Source organism: Lygodium microphyllum, chromosome 1, assembly GCF_053477565.2.
Source record: "Lygodium microphyllum isolate KBCC chromosome 1, Lygodium_microphyllum_v1.1.10, whole genome shotgun sequence".
NCBI lineage: Eukaryota > Viridiplantae > Streptophyta > Polypodiopsida > Schizaeales > Lygodiaceae > Lygodium > Lygodium microphyllum.
Window position 1 is genome coordinate 93,382,784 of NC_141135.1, and position 15,815 is coordinate 93,398,598.

The window sequence follows — 15,815 nt, forward strand, 5'->3', positions numbered from 1 at the left end:
ATTATGGCTATGTACCCACTCTTGTATAAATAGAGTTGTGACATATCGTAGCTATTGAGCCTTGTAGGTGACACTTCTTCCCTCATAGCCCTTTCTAAGTATTTATATATATTTATGACCTGGTTCAATTGGTAAGTAACAAGTGTAGCCTACTAATAGATAGTTCACAATATACAGGAGACTCATGCGACATGGGATATGGAGGCTGTTGCTTAAGAGGAGATTGAGGGCAATTGGTGAGTAGGTGGGTACATAGGAGAGGGAGTAGATTGAGAGAGAGGAGAGCCATTCCTTTGAGCACTTTAACTAGAATACACATAAGCATAGTGATTATTCGAGCGTTATGACTCAGATGATAATAATGGTGATGCAACTTGAGTTACACTTCCATGTGTTAATTGATTGCTTGTTCGTTACTTGAATCATAATTTCACTTATTAGTCAGTCTTGCTAGGTTTTTCATTCATCATGATACTCTGATATTTACACACACGTTTTACTATTATGATATGATATTACTTCATCTCATATTATACATTATTTTTTTAATGTCACAAATAATAGTTGGAAACATATATAATGTGTTACTAACTTGTATGTAAGAGTGTATGTGTACAACAAGATTAGACAACAATTAATGGATGGATTTCAACATCACTATGACCCACACATTATAGTAATATGCATTCTTTCTTTTGTGATTTAGAAGGAGAGAATATAGTTCACGTAAGAGGGAGTACAAGTAACTCTGTGTGAGATAGCAATACTAAGGTACACCGATTACCCTAATCACACCAAGGACTATACATTGTGATTAGGATACTTGATCATACCATATATAGGACTATATAGTAGGGAAAAAGAGAGAGAAAGGAAAGCTATATGAATAAAGGAAGAGAGGTAGGGAGGGAGAGATAGAGTGAGGAAGAGAGACTAAGAAATATATAAAGGAAAAGTGAGTATTAAAGTTCAAGTTTGATTTGTTTTCTAAAATGTTGCTTACAATGAAGAAAAAGAAAGAGATAGGAAAAGTGCAAGAATGAGGGAAGAAAGTTGGGAGAGAGAGACAAAGTGAGGAAGGGAGAAAGTGAGAGTATTAGAGTTGAGGTATTATATATATCACTTATTAGATGTATGGGTAAAATGCATCACTTATAGAATGCCCAAAGCTCATGTTGCTACAAATGTCGCTTAAGCCATTGACTATAGCAATGCCTATATAGTAGTGGTATTCATGTCCTTTATGAGACAAAAATGGTCATCACTATGCCCAAGGAAATGTGGTAATAACTAAAATATCAAGGTTTTTATTGGTGTACGTGCTAAAAACTCTAATTTCTAATGCTATTTTAGTGATTTTTGTGACAATCACACTAGCACCAACTGCTAGTATGACCAAAGCTTTTTTCAATGTATATATGTCCTTCATATGTTATAGTGCAACTTATGTGATATGGTACATGCCCTTATAACAAATCATAAAATTGTTAAATTTTTCCTAAATATTGTATTGTTGGATGAAAAAGTGATGACGCTTTCACTACAAGAAAGAGGAGGGCTTAACAACATTGGGGAAAATTGTGGGTATCGCATAAGTGATTGCTATTTGTCTCGCTTATGCAATGAACTATAAAAATAATATTTTTTACATTAAAAAAATCATCATAATTGTGAATCTCCTATTGATGTTTACAAATTGGAATCCATCGATTGGACATTGCCAAAATGCAAAAAAATATTGAAATGTCATAAGGGGAGGTCATTTTACCCCATGAAGCTAGTACAGAGAGAGAGAGTAACCAACTTTGCTATAATTTGTGTGGATAGGTTGGAGAAGGGTCACTTGTGGCAAACTTAGCTACTAGCCTGCTAGATAAGTTACATCCCCTCTCTCATACACATGCACAATTCACTAAGACAGCCTAAAATTCATGTGATATGATTGTTCATGCAGGTTGAATGGTGGATACAAAAACCATTGTGCTTTCTCAAGTATCATGATCAATGCTATCCTTACATTGAGTTGGTATTCTAATGTGCCTCCCTACCTCCCAAAGAGAGCATCCAAGAAATGTATTTTGAAGCTATGAGGGTAAGAGAAAAATGATGCCATTTGAAATCCCAACCAACTACAACTAATGATCATAGGTAGTTTTGGCATGGCTTGCACCCACCATATAGAATAACATATTTGTAGGACTGAATTGGAATTCATAAGAAAATTTGAGAAGCTAGCATTAGGTTTGGGTGGTTAGGTTCACTCTCATGATTAGCTTTGGTGCAATCCTCCTAACATATGAATAGGTTATAGAACTAATCAAATTATCTGGGAGACAATCCAAAGAATAGCCCAAGGTAGCAAGAATGACAAGGGACACTAGTTAAAACAATATAAAGGAGGAGCTAAGAACAATGATTCAATAATTATCCATGAAAGGAAATGTAAAGGACCTATTTCTTAAGCGAATATTACAGCTGTGAAACAACAACTCCTTTAGAAGCTTGACAACTAGAGGTATTACACTTTTAAAATTGTTAAATAATAAGGTTTAGCAATGCATGCATGCCAACCAAGGTAGATGATCACATAGATAGATGTGAGAATGATAAGTATGTGTACCACTCAAGGTAAGTGATATTCATGCACTCGAGCTAAATGATTCAATGTAAGAGAATAGGTGTAAGTCACTCAAGACGCATTTAGCTCAAGTATTCTAAACATGGGAGCATGGCAAGTGGTTGAGTTGCAAAAGTGGACGATCACTATTTCTCATTTTTGTTGTACCAATACTCAAGTCTTGGTTGTCCTCTTGGCCTTACGTTTTGAAGCCCAATGGGCCAAAAGGTCATTTTCTTGTTAAAAATGAGAACACCTCATGGAACATCGCAACTAGATTAATGGAAAGGGATGTTTTCATGTAGCACACCCTTGACAAGATCATTAGAATATATGGTCTTTTTGTCATGTCTCTTGAAGTGATCACATCACTATACAATCACTCATTAATAAGAGTAATCAAATCATGGCTTTTTGTTGTCTTAATTGTGATGGAGTCAATTTTTGTTAGGTCTCTTCAAGTGATCACATTACTTTGCAATCACTCATTAACAAGAGTAATCAAATCATGGTTTTTTGTTGTTGTCTTAGTTGTGATGGAGTCCATTTTAGGCAATCAGTCCACCACAACTAGGTTGCCTCTTGAGCTCTCTCTTACTCTAAAACTAGCTAAATTAACTCCTAGATTGTGCATATACTAATATATTTGTCATTAGAGATATTGAAGGCATGCAAAACCATACTTTCAATCATCTTTTGCTAATGTTGTGAGGGAATGGGGTAGAAGTTGGGTTGTCCTCAAGGAAATTGTCTTAGATTGACTCTTCTGAGATTTGAGCCTATGAATGAGCCTAGTTGGGGGTGTCATGCATCGATCGTACTTAAGGATTGGCATGCACAACTTGTCTCCATGGATCGAGAGAATTTGGAGGAGTGTAGAAGAAAGACTACTCACAATATGCTAATATAATATACGATTCTCATGTTTTTCGTAGTTTCTTTTTGAGATGGCTTTGAAGAATCATTCGATTAAAAACCAAATGGCTCTTGTCTCATTGTGGTTCTAGCCCCTTTGTATCCAGCACAAAACAAATCAACCTTCAATACAACCTATCATATAAGATTCACAATATCTTTGAAGAAATTCTTAATCCATAAGTGTGGCACATTTTTGTCTATCTAAAAGTTCATATTACCTTCTTGCAAGCATGGTAGTTCAAATTGCAAATATTGACTATGATTCCACATAGCAAAAATCAAGTACATAAATTTTAAGCAAGAATACTAGAATTTCATACAACGTAATAAATATACATGAATATGAGAAATGTTACCTCTCAATCGACATAGCCAAATCCAATCTCTCTTTACTCATCACTATATCTTCCCCTTCTAGAATTCCATCTCTAATATAGTGAAATAACCATGAAAGAACAAATGGAGGTTCAATCTTGGTAGATTTTCTACCTCTTCATCTTCGTGGTGGGTTGTAAACTTCATGTACTCTTCACAAATCTTTCCACACACAATATTAGTGAGTTTGGGAATCTCCCAATTCCCAGCTTTTGAATGTTAAAAAGGTGGCACCCGGATAGCATTTCCATAAGTTTCTCAAAACCATATTATGTGACCTATCCTTGAAAAGCCTTTGAAAAATGGAATCTATTAAGCTATAGAGCGCTCGATTTGGAGTTAAAGTGTTCAAGTTATGACAAATCCAAAGATTTGACCACATGTCCCAAACTTATGGAAAATTCCCATATTCTCCAATATGATGTTTGCCAAGTCATATGGTTTTTTCAATTTGGCATAATTGCTTGGATCACTCCAATGAATGAGTCACATGCAGTCAATCGACATACGAGAGATGCCATAAAGGTTAGACTAAAGGTAGCTATAAGTATCCAAAACAATAAAGGTAAGACTAAAGAACACTAACCATAGGTTTGTTTCAATATGTGATGTCGAAACGTTTGGGGTCGAAAGTCTACCACAAGGGTAAGAGACAATAGGGTAAAGGGAGATTCAGGGAGAGGAGTAGATGAAAGAGAGGGGATTCGAAGAAATAGAAGATGTAGAAGAATACTCATATAGAAAGACCAGTTTCTGTTGCATGTATTTTGCCATCTTTTCGTAAGACTAACCTTTTTGCTCCCTCTTCACGGTAGGCTGTATAGTCTCGCTTTTCAATTGTAAACTATCAGACCAAATGCATCTCCTCTTGTATCCTTCTTTGTATAGTCTTTGGATTGTTGCTCGAGCCTTCTCTTCTACCTTATCCAACTTTTCTACTTTTATATAGATTTTTGTCAATTTCGGCCTCAAATCAGGCATGCCTTTGATTAATTCATCCACAACATCACCTTTAAGAGCGGGACCAACAAGTATAGCGGGTTGTTCTGCCATAGCTATAAGCGTCTTGACTGCAATTTCAGCCCCCTTTTGAGCACTAGAAGGTGTGGTACTTGTACTCCATCTTAATTTCATCCACTCTCTCTTTACCAACATATGCACTCCCTCAGTTACATTAGTCCAATTTGATTTCAGTCTCGTTTCAAAAGAGGCATCTTATAAACAATCACTTAGCTTCTCCTGTAAGACACGATCTATAGCCTTTAGAAACAAATCAATTTTTTGACTCTCCAATGATTACTGCTCATTGGCATCCAACTGTACATACCGACTTTCAAATTTACGAAGCAAAGCTATAGCAGCTAACCCTTCATTGGGCTTTTCAATCCAATCTATAAATGTCTTTTTAGTTGCCAATCCTGCATCTTCCAAGAAAAACTCTTCTCTCAAATCTTTCTTAAAAGCTATCCGATCATCATCTCTTCTATGTAACTTATCAATCCGATCATACAATGCATGTATGGCCAAACAGGTGAAATACTGACTCCATGCATACTACGGTACCCCATGAAATATATTTTCTTCATACAATTGGATGAAGGCCAAAACATTTTGACCCTTAAACTACTTCAATTCATGTCCCACTGTCTACAATGCCTACATAGCTAAGGAATCAATTATTTATTCTTCCTGCCGAGTTTGCATATGATATTGTAACAACTGCTATTGTAACAGCTACTATTGTTGTTGCTACAACAAAGAAATCATATGTTATAAAGCATCACCACCACTTGAATTGCAGAATCCCCTATCTTTGCACACCTGTTGTGCTGACTTTCACGTTGGGTTCACCATTGTTGGAGCATTTAGGATCAAAAGTCTACCACGGGGGTAAGGGATACTAGGGTGAAGGGAGATACAAGGAGAGGAGTATATGGAAGAGAAGGGGTTCGAAGAAATAGAAGATTTTGAAGAATACTTATAGAGGTGAATCTTGTCAATTTATTTCTACATCTTGAGAAGATAAATCTCTTGTAGACCAAAAATGTGCGTAAAATAGTAGCTTCCTCTCTGCTGCTCAAACTGCCAATCTAATGCTTTCGTTGGCTTCGAAAGGGGGGTAAAATAGCAAGACACCTGCTCAAAATTCTCCCAAATCAGAGTCCTTCTCCCAGTTCAGAGTGTTGTTTGATGCTTGCAAACTGCGATTGCGCATCACATGATTTCGCCAATCCTTCTTTTTGCATAAAATCCCCCAAAATTTGCTAAAAGCCACTTAGTTTTTTTACATGTCGTCCTATTCTAGAAGTTTTCTATAGTTTTTGGATATTTACAAGAAATAATATCTAACATATAAAAAATAGACTAAACTTGTCCAAAAATTCTAGTATTTTTAAACCATCTACACTATGAACACTGACACTAATGATTAATAGGGCATTGACTCTCTAGATCATAAAGAAAGTCGAATGACAATGCACTCTAGAGTTTTTTACACTCTGTCCACATAGTAGTGGCACGATAGCGAGTATTGGTGCATGAGCTGCATAAAAGACCCAACAAGACTCGTGTGAAAGACACTAATGTCATGACCTTCAATGTAAGCCTCAGCACCTATCACACCAATATGGAATCCATTTCTCCTCATAATAAGATAAAGCTGCAAGTGGCTCTTCTCCTGGTTCCATCATAGCAACATGATCTCCATGGTTATAACATGAATCTATACAAACAAAGAGGTTATACTTCAATACACATAAAAAGTTAATATACTACATTGTTTCTTCTTCTATGAATATAGAGAGCCGGTATGCCATGGTCCTTGAAAATTGGAGACCTATGGGATTCCATGGGGAGTCTCAGATCTTGCTTTGAGGAGAGATGCAACTATGAATGACATTTCCATAGCAAAGACTACTTTTTGTCATTGCAATAAGTTACTTTATAACCTAAATCTCATATCAAATTACAATTATATATGTTCATATATAGTGTAACTTTCATGTCATTTTGATTTCACCTAAATTAAATTTAGGAGGTAGTACATCCTAGGGTCGTGACTAGTCAGACATCTTGCTTGGTTTGCATGGAGAGAAGCGGCTTCATAGCCATTTTTATAAGTATATTCTTACAAGTTCTCATAATATAGAAACACTAGCTTAGAATGGACAAAATGACAAAAAAAATATAACTTTGGATATGTTCTTGTATAGATGAAAGACTACATTTGTGTGCCCACTCCAACATAGATCTAAACAGCCACATATTAGTGATATAGAGCCCTATAGAGGACACTTTCTCCAGCACTCCCTCCTTTGTGAGTATTGTTTGTAATTTTTAGATATCTTTTCAAGCTAAAATCATTTTTAACAACTTTTTCACTATCAACTAATCTAACTTCACTCTTATTAATGCAATGGATTCATGGGGAGAGATATTTGGAGGTGGTCACTAGAGAGGAGGAGCAAGATAGGAAAATAGAAGAGAAACAAGCTCAAGGTGTATCCTCATAGTAGCCACCTCTTGATAATCACACAAGACATGGTGACTACAACGATGACGATGGTGGTGGTAGCAACCCTCAGTGACTTTTATTGATATTGTGTACATACATCCATACAGCTTGCTCTTAGATTATGTTTTTCTTATTTTGTACATGTTGACATTGTATACATAGATTTATAGTCACATATTTTCATATTTTGTACATGTTGACATTGTATTCATAGATTTATATTCACTCTATTTTAGCTATTCTTGTCTATTCAAGTATAATTTTTGAAAAGATTAATATTATAAGTTTAAAAAACATACCATGATGATCCATACTTCTATTTTTTTCAATCGTTGCTACTTTGGTGACTAACCACCTTTTGTTGTAGTGTATGTAGAATACCCCAAAGTGTATGCTGTATGTGTATCACTATGCATCACACACACACACACACACACACACACACACACGCATGCACGCATGCACGCACACACGCACACATGCACGCACACACACACGCACACACGCATGCACGCATGCACGCACACACGCATGCACGCACACACGCACACATGCACGCATGCACACACGCACACACACACGCACAAGCGCACGTGCACGCGTACGCACACGTGCACATGCACACGCGCACACACACGCACATGCACATGCACACACACGCACGCACACACACATACAGAGATCATAGTTGGAGATATTGGGAGAGAGAGCTCTTTGTTTTGTGAATTTTTTACCCATTCATTTTTTAAAACCAAAGCGTCGTACAAGTGACACTCATTAGAAAAAGTATCTATGTCACTTAATCAATGCATGTCCCATTGCTTAAGTGACACCATAAACAATGCTTAGAATCTGGTTACGTGACATAAACAATGTTGTGAAGGACATTGCTTATGCGATGTGACCGTAGTGACGCTCATAGTGACATGTCGCCATGTGTGGCCTAAGTGATGCAAATTGGTGTCACTATGGCCATCCCTCTATTAGTGTTTGATTTTGATTTTAATAGTTCAAGTCAATATTATTAAGCTTGTTTAACACATATACTTAAAGATATCATGACCTATAAATGAGTAGAGCTATTCAATTCTTTTGAAATTGTAAGATATAATCATTACATATTTATATTTAGTTTACACATAGATGTCAAAGGAAGCATCATATCATGGATTCACTCTCGAGCCTATTTAACAAAATGAAATAGCTCCAAAGTCTAACCTTTTTGAAACCATTATTCCAAATAATGTGTGTGTGTGTGTGTGCATGTGAGTGTGTGTGTGTGTGTGTGTGTGTGTGTGTGTGTGTGTGTGTGTGTGTGTGTGTGTGTGTGTGTGTGTGTGTGTGTGTGTGTGTGTGTGTGTGTGTGTGTGTGTGTGTGTGTGTGTGTGTGTGTGTGTGTGTGTGTGTGTGTGTGTGTGTGCATGTGCGTGTGCATGTGTGTGCGTGCGTGCGTGCGTGTGTGCGTGTGTGTGTGTGTGTGTGCATGCGTGCGCGTGCGCGTGCGCATGCACATGCGTGTGCGTGCGTGTGTGTGTGTGTGTGTGTGCGTGCATGCATCCCCCGATAGGGTTCCAGCAGAGAAAGGTTGATGTGGTAGTAGGCCCCACCTTATTTCCTATCAAGGCCCCCCAACAAAAAACCATTTGAATCCTCATAGGCCTTGTTAGCAAGAACAATCAGGCAATGATTAGGAAAGGTTTGATACATGGGGCTTTTTTTGGGCCCAATTTTGGGCACTTTATGAAGTAACACATCATCTTTTGTTATGAAAAATGGGCCCATCATAAAATTTTCCCAAATGAACCCCATTAAATTTAGATATTGATGATCTAGCTATAGACGATATTTTCATCATATATAATACGATAAGGTTTGGATATGACAAGTGGGGGATGCAGAAAAAGTGAATTAAAATTTCCATATGAATGGTACATTTTGAAGCTAATAGTAAAATATCCAAGATAGCTTGAGCATAAGTAATTCTTGGGACCTTCAAAATGTACATTTTGTTCCAGGAGAGGTATCAAATGATGCATTCCTATAATAGAGTTTTAATATAAGGCTAATAGGGATTGCCATGCTTTTTATTTTTTACCAAGGAGTTGATGATGTAGCACCTATTAGAGGGCCAAGAAATTGAGTTCAAAAAAGTTTAGGGAGGTGCATTCTTTGCAAATAGATCATGTGGAATGAGCTTCTCAATAGCATCATCATCGGGGCAACCCCTTGCCCTAATAGAGCAAATTGATACATCAACCTCTTGCACCCTTACACTTGCCAGAGTTATGCTAGGGGCTCCAAAATGTGTCATCATTAGGTATGTTGAACAACTAGATATGCATATAGCCAATAGGAGCTCCTTGCAATGAAGCCTCACATGAGAAAATTATGATTTTCTCTTTAATAACACCTCCCAACTTCCTTGCTCTACGTTGAAGATTGCAAACTTGTAATTGCAAAAAGTATAGTGCACTAGCTCCATTACTTCTAACTAATAATAGCATGCAAGCTTGCAAGAGGGCCCCTATTGATGCAAGCTACAAGCCCACTTCAAGAGATTGTGGGTATGTTTATGGATATCTACATGTAGTCTACCACATGGTAATAGCTTATCCTTGTTATAACAGTAACGTGATTGTGCACCAATGCAAGAAACAATTTGATGGGCCCTTTTATAATGGTCTGGACAAATCAAGAGCACCACAATTAAAAAAGTAACTATGTGACATGAGTTTACTATTAATGATTTTTTTCGATAGAATTGGAATAAAATTACTATTATGGATACCTTTTGATAGAATTTGGATAGATTAATATACCACAATGCTTTATGTTCTATTTACATTTTAGATAATAACCTCTATGTTTCTTAAGAAAGAGTAGTAATTTTAATATCTCACATGTAAATAAAATTTCATTTAAATATCCCTTCAAGGCATGTAATATGTAGTTTTTCTTATAGATGCACACCCTAATGTGGACATTCAACTCATTGTGAACTCTATTCTCACTAGTCACTTAGACCTTGCCATGTTGCCCACATCGCGTCCCCTCCTCTAAAATCCCCACAGTTGGTGGATAGGTTTATTTGATTTGAATTATAGCATATCCCAATCACCTTGGTCACTCTCTAATCATATAGATCCATATGTAGCCAATATGTGATGCCATTCTTCTCTCACAAAAGAGCTCTTCTACTTCTTTTGGCATAATTGGCTACAAAAAAATTAACCCTGTAGTACTTAATAAGGTAAAGTGGTGACTAGCACATGCACGCACATGCACACATATACACACAAACAAGAGGAATATCCAGAGTAATTCAAACTTCTTCATGGAGAGAGAGAGAGAGAGAGAGAGAGCTACATATACTTTCCAGATTATGTAGAACACAATTATGCATAAGTATAATAACATATTGTTTACAATGATCACATGTTTCTCACCCTGAAAATGTAACATCAAATCCACAAGGTCGCATTATATTTTACATCATCAAAAGATATAGCCATGCTAAGGTAGAATGGGTATGATCCATTCTTTAGAAATATTTATGACAATTTGTCCATAAATTGATAATGGGATTTTGAACATGCATATCATTATTGTGAGATGATTTTAGATAGTAACATAAAATTTTATTATTCAACCATATGTATACAATTCTAGATAATGTTTCCTTAAACAGGGTTAATGCAGACCAATAACCCAATTGTGTAGCATATCACATACGTGATATGTCACTAAAGTGTTTAATTGATTGGATTTATTTCTCAATATTCAATTTAGTCATGATTTAGTGTTGAGATATCGAGCTCCACTCGTGATATGCCAGGGTGGCTGTTGTGCATTTATGTCACCAACTTGTTAGTTGCAGATGCAGTTGGTACACCGCCCATGAATAATAGCTACATGACAGCTATCCTTATCTACTCTAGTTTGTGGCTCAGTTAGTATGCCACCTTAGTTAGTTGAGTTTGGTTTGAGACCCATATATAGGGTTCTTCTATTTCTATGTACTAGAGTTCTTTTTGGCTTACACAACTAAGAAGAGAAAAACAGTTTTCAGCCTCCATCTCTGTGTGTATTCCCCCATTGTGCAAGCAAGAAAGCTTCAAGTGAGACTCCTTCCTTCTCTCCCACAATCTTGACATGGTATCAGAGCCTTGCTTGTGGTAAGGAGCTCAAGAAAGCAAGCCAAGCTCACGGTGTTCTGGTAGGAGGAGCAGTGTTGCTTTCATTTTTTGTTTTGGGAGCAGATATCTGCAGGCAGCACAGCCGAAAATTGCAAGAGTGCATTGTCTCAAGTTGAGACGCCCTTCGCAGTGAAGCAAGAGGGCAGTATATGCTGCGGGATAGGGCTTTAGCCTTCGGCGACCCTGTTTTTTTTATTTGAGGCCATTTCGGGGCCTGTTTTGGAGGCGGAAGTTTTCTGCACTCACTCAAAAAAAAGCCTTGTTTTATGTTGTGCAACCACCACTATTCTACAGGTCGGTGAAAAATTACCACAGATATTGCAGCGTATGCTTGTGTGCAAAGACATTGGGAGTTACAGAATCATCCTTGGTTCCTGTATATGCAAAATCGTCACTAGGAAGTGACTGTGTGGTCAAATACCACTTTCGCCAGTTTTGTAAATTTGCCCTTGTGAGGTTGAAGTTGTGTTCTTTGCAGTGACAGATTTTTTTGCAGTGTTCTGTAATGGCGTCTGATTCTCTTTCATAGATTGTCACTGAAAAGCTTGACAAGAACAACTTCCAAGCATGGAAGTTTAGAATGACGAATTTCCTTATGGGAAAAGGATATTGGAAATTTGTTGCAGAAAATGAAGAAGAACCAGTTCTTCCTGATGTTCCCAATCAACAGCAAATGCAGGCATTTAAAGCATGGCATGAGAGAGCCAGGAAAGTTATGTACTAGCTGTCTATCAGCATTTCAAACTCTATGATTGTGCATATTCAAGATGCAAGTACGCCAAAGGAGGCATGGGATACTTTGTCAAAAATGTATAGCACAAATACGCAAGCCAGGAAAATGCAGCTCAAGCAAGAGTTGCACAATGTGCAAAGAGAAAATATGAGCATCAATGACTACCACATGAAGGTGAAGAAGATTGCAAATGCACTTGCTTCCATTGGGTCACCAGTGGAAGATGATGATTTAGTTTCTGTGACCTTGAATGGTCTGGGAAAGGATTATGCATAGTTCCGAACATCCATTTCCGTCCGTGAAAGATTTCCTAATTTTGAGGAATTGATTGCTCTTCTAATTTTTGAGGAGCAGAGAAATGGTGGTGCATCTTCTTCAGGAGGAACTTCAAAAGAAGTTGTCTTCTACTCAAATGCTGGAAGAGGTAGAGGCAGAGGTAGAGGAGGCCGATTTGGAGGTCGTGGTAGATATCAGAATATGCAACAAACTCAAGAAAACCAGTCCTATGGAGGAGGACGTGGTAACTCTAGAGGCAGGGGGAGCCAAAGAGGTTGTGGTGGATGGCAAAGAGGCCAAAATGCAAACAGCAATGTTGAATGCTACTACTATGGTAAAATGGGTCATATGGCTAAAGACTGCTATAAAAAGCAGAATGACATCATGAATGGGAAATTGCAACAAGGGAATTATGCATCTTCCAGTAGAGAGGGTGATGACAAAAATGAGCATTTGTTTATGGTGCAGCACATGAACAATTCTGTGACAAGTGCAGAAGAAAGCAACGATGTATGGTATGTTGACTCAGGTATATCAAACCACATGACAGGTCATGCAGAATGGATGGAGGATGCAAGGAAAAGGGAAAAACCAGGATTTGTGGAGACTGGTGATGATACTGCACATCCTATTGTGCAGATTGGAAAAATTCATTTGTCTATGCAAGATGGAAAAAATGAATATTTGTCCGATGTATTTCATGTTCCGAATATCACCAAGAATCTGGTTTCTGTTGGTCAAATGGTTGAGCAAGGCTTGCAGGTCAAATTTAATCCTCATGGATGCTTTGTTGAGGATATAAAAAATAAAGGTCGCTTGATAGCAAAAGGAAAGAAGAAGGGCAAAATGTTTACGTTGGATGCAGACATGCCTGAATTGAGTGTAGCAATGTTTGCACATGGGACCGGTGTAGTTGCAGATATTGATATCTGGTATAAACGCATTGGTCATGTTAATGTACAACGACTTAAATCAATGCAGGCCCAAAATATTGTTGCAGGATTTCCTAAATTCAAGGTTGTAGATATGCATAAGGTATGTGAAGCTTGTCAATTTGGAAAACAGGCAAGGAAACCATTTCCTAGACATGTTCAAGAGAGTAAGAAGCCATTGGAATTAATCCACTCTGATGTGTGGACTACTAAAGCTGCATCTCTTGGAGGCTGTCATTATTTTGTCAGTTTTATTGATGACTATAGCAGAAAAGTTTGGGTGTATTTTATGAAAAAGAAAAGTGAAGTGTTTGGGCATTTCAAAACTCTTAAAGTTATGGTTGAAAAAGAAACAGGCCTGCAAATAAAATGCCTAAGGTCAGATGGAGGGGGAGAGTGCCTCTCAAATGAGTTTGCAAGGTTCCTGCAGGAGCATGGCATAAAGTAGCAATATTCATGCAGTCATACCCCACAACAAAATGGAATTGCAGAAAGGAAAAACAGGCATATTGGAGAGGTATCTCGTGCCATGCTCAACGAAAAAGACTTGCCAGATTTTTACTGGGCTGAAGCAGTTGCTACGGCAGTCTATATAATGAACACGATTCCCACTGCAGCAATACATGGGATGACTCCAGAGGAGAGGTATACTGGTAGGAAACCAGATATTTCTCATTTGAAAATTTTTTGTTGCATTGCCTATGTACATGTGCCAGATGAGTTGAGATCCAAGTTGGATCCAAAAGCTGAGAAGTGCATCTTTATTGGTTACTCTCTACAGCAAAAAGGGTATAGATGCTATAACCCTTCTACTCGTAAGTTTACAGTGAGCAGAGATGTTTTTTTTAATGAGATGAATAGCTGGTATAAACCAGTAAATGTGATTGATGATGTAGATGCACAAAATGGTAATGCTGCACAGAATTCACAGTAGCAGTCACAAAATATTAGTGGACCTGGAACGTCCTCTAGCAGTGGTTCACATTCTTCGCCATGGACAGGCAGATTGAGATCAGGAGAATCTTCTCAAAGCAATGCAGATAGTGGTATTCAGGTATCACGAAAAGGAAAAGAGAAGGTAGATCAACCCATGTTTGATGTGAATGCAGGTCACTCTTATGTGGATGGTGAATCCAGTGGCTTAGAACAGAGCATTGATGATGAGTTGGGTATTCCTTCTATTGTTACACCTGGAGTAAGGAAGACCATGGATGTTTTGAGAGTACTTGGGAGTGAACCTACTTTGCGCAGGTCTACCAGAGCTAGGTATCCTGTGGATAGGCTGAAATATGATGGATTTACAGCCATTCACTATGCATATATGGTCAAAGTGATACAGGAACCAGAACCCACTTCCTTTGAGCAAGCCATGGGAAAAGAAAAATGGGAGAAAGCCATGGATGAAGAAATGGATGCCTTGGAAGAAAATGCTACATGGGAATTGGTACCTTTGCCAAATGTAAGAATGCAATTGGCTGTAAGTGGGTTTATAAGGTGAAGCACAATGCAGATGGTTCTGTGAACAGATACAAGGCAAGATTAGTAGTCAAGGGGTATGCACAAACATATGGCATTGATTATGAAGAAACATTCAGTCCGGTTGCAAGGATGGCAACCGTAAGAGCAGTCATTGCTATGGCTGCATCAAAGGAATGGTCTTTACATCAGATGGATGTAAAGAATACCTTCTTGCATGGTGATTTGCAAGAAGAGGTATATATGGAGCAGCCACCAGGTTATGTGCATGCTGTTCATCCTGAGTTTGTTTGCAGGTTGAAGAAAGCATTATATGGCTTGAAGCAAGCACCTAGAGCATGGTCTGACAAGATAGGACAGTATCTTGTCACTATTGGCTTTCAGATTTCCAAGGCAAATTTCTCACTTTATGTGAGAAAAATAGAGAAATGTATCATGCTACTTGTCATTTATGTTGATGATTTGATTATGACAGGTGACAGTGATGAAGATATCTTTCATGTGAAAATGCTATTGAAGCAGAAGTTTGAGATGAAGGATTTGGGAGAGCTGCGTTATTTCTTGGGCATTGAGGTGATTAGATCACCAAGTGGAATACAGCTCTTGCAAAGGTAGTATGGATTGGACATGCTGTCGAAATATGGGATGACAGGCTGTAAGCCTATTTCAGTTCCTTTGGAGTAGAATGTGAAGCTGAGCGCAGATGCAGGTGAGCTTCTGGAAGACCCTACTATGTACAGACGCATAGTAGGAAGTCTGATTTATATGACTATTACCA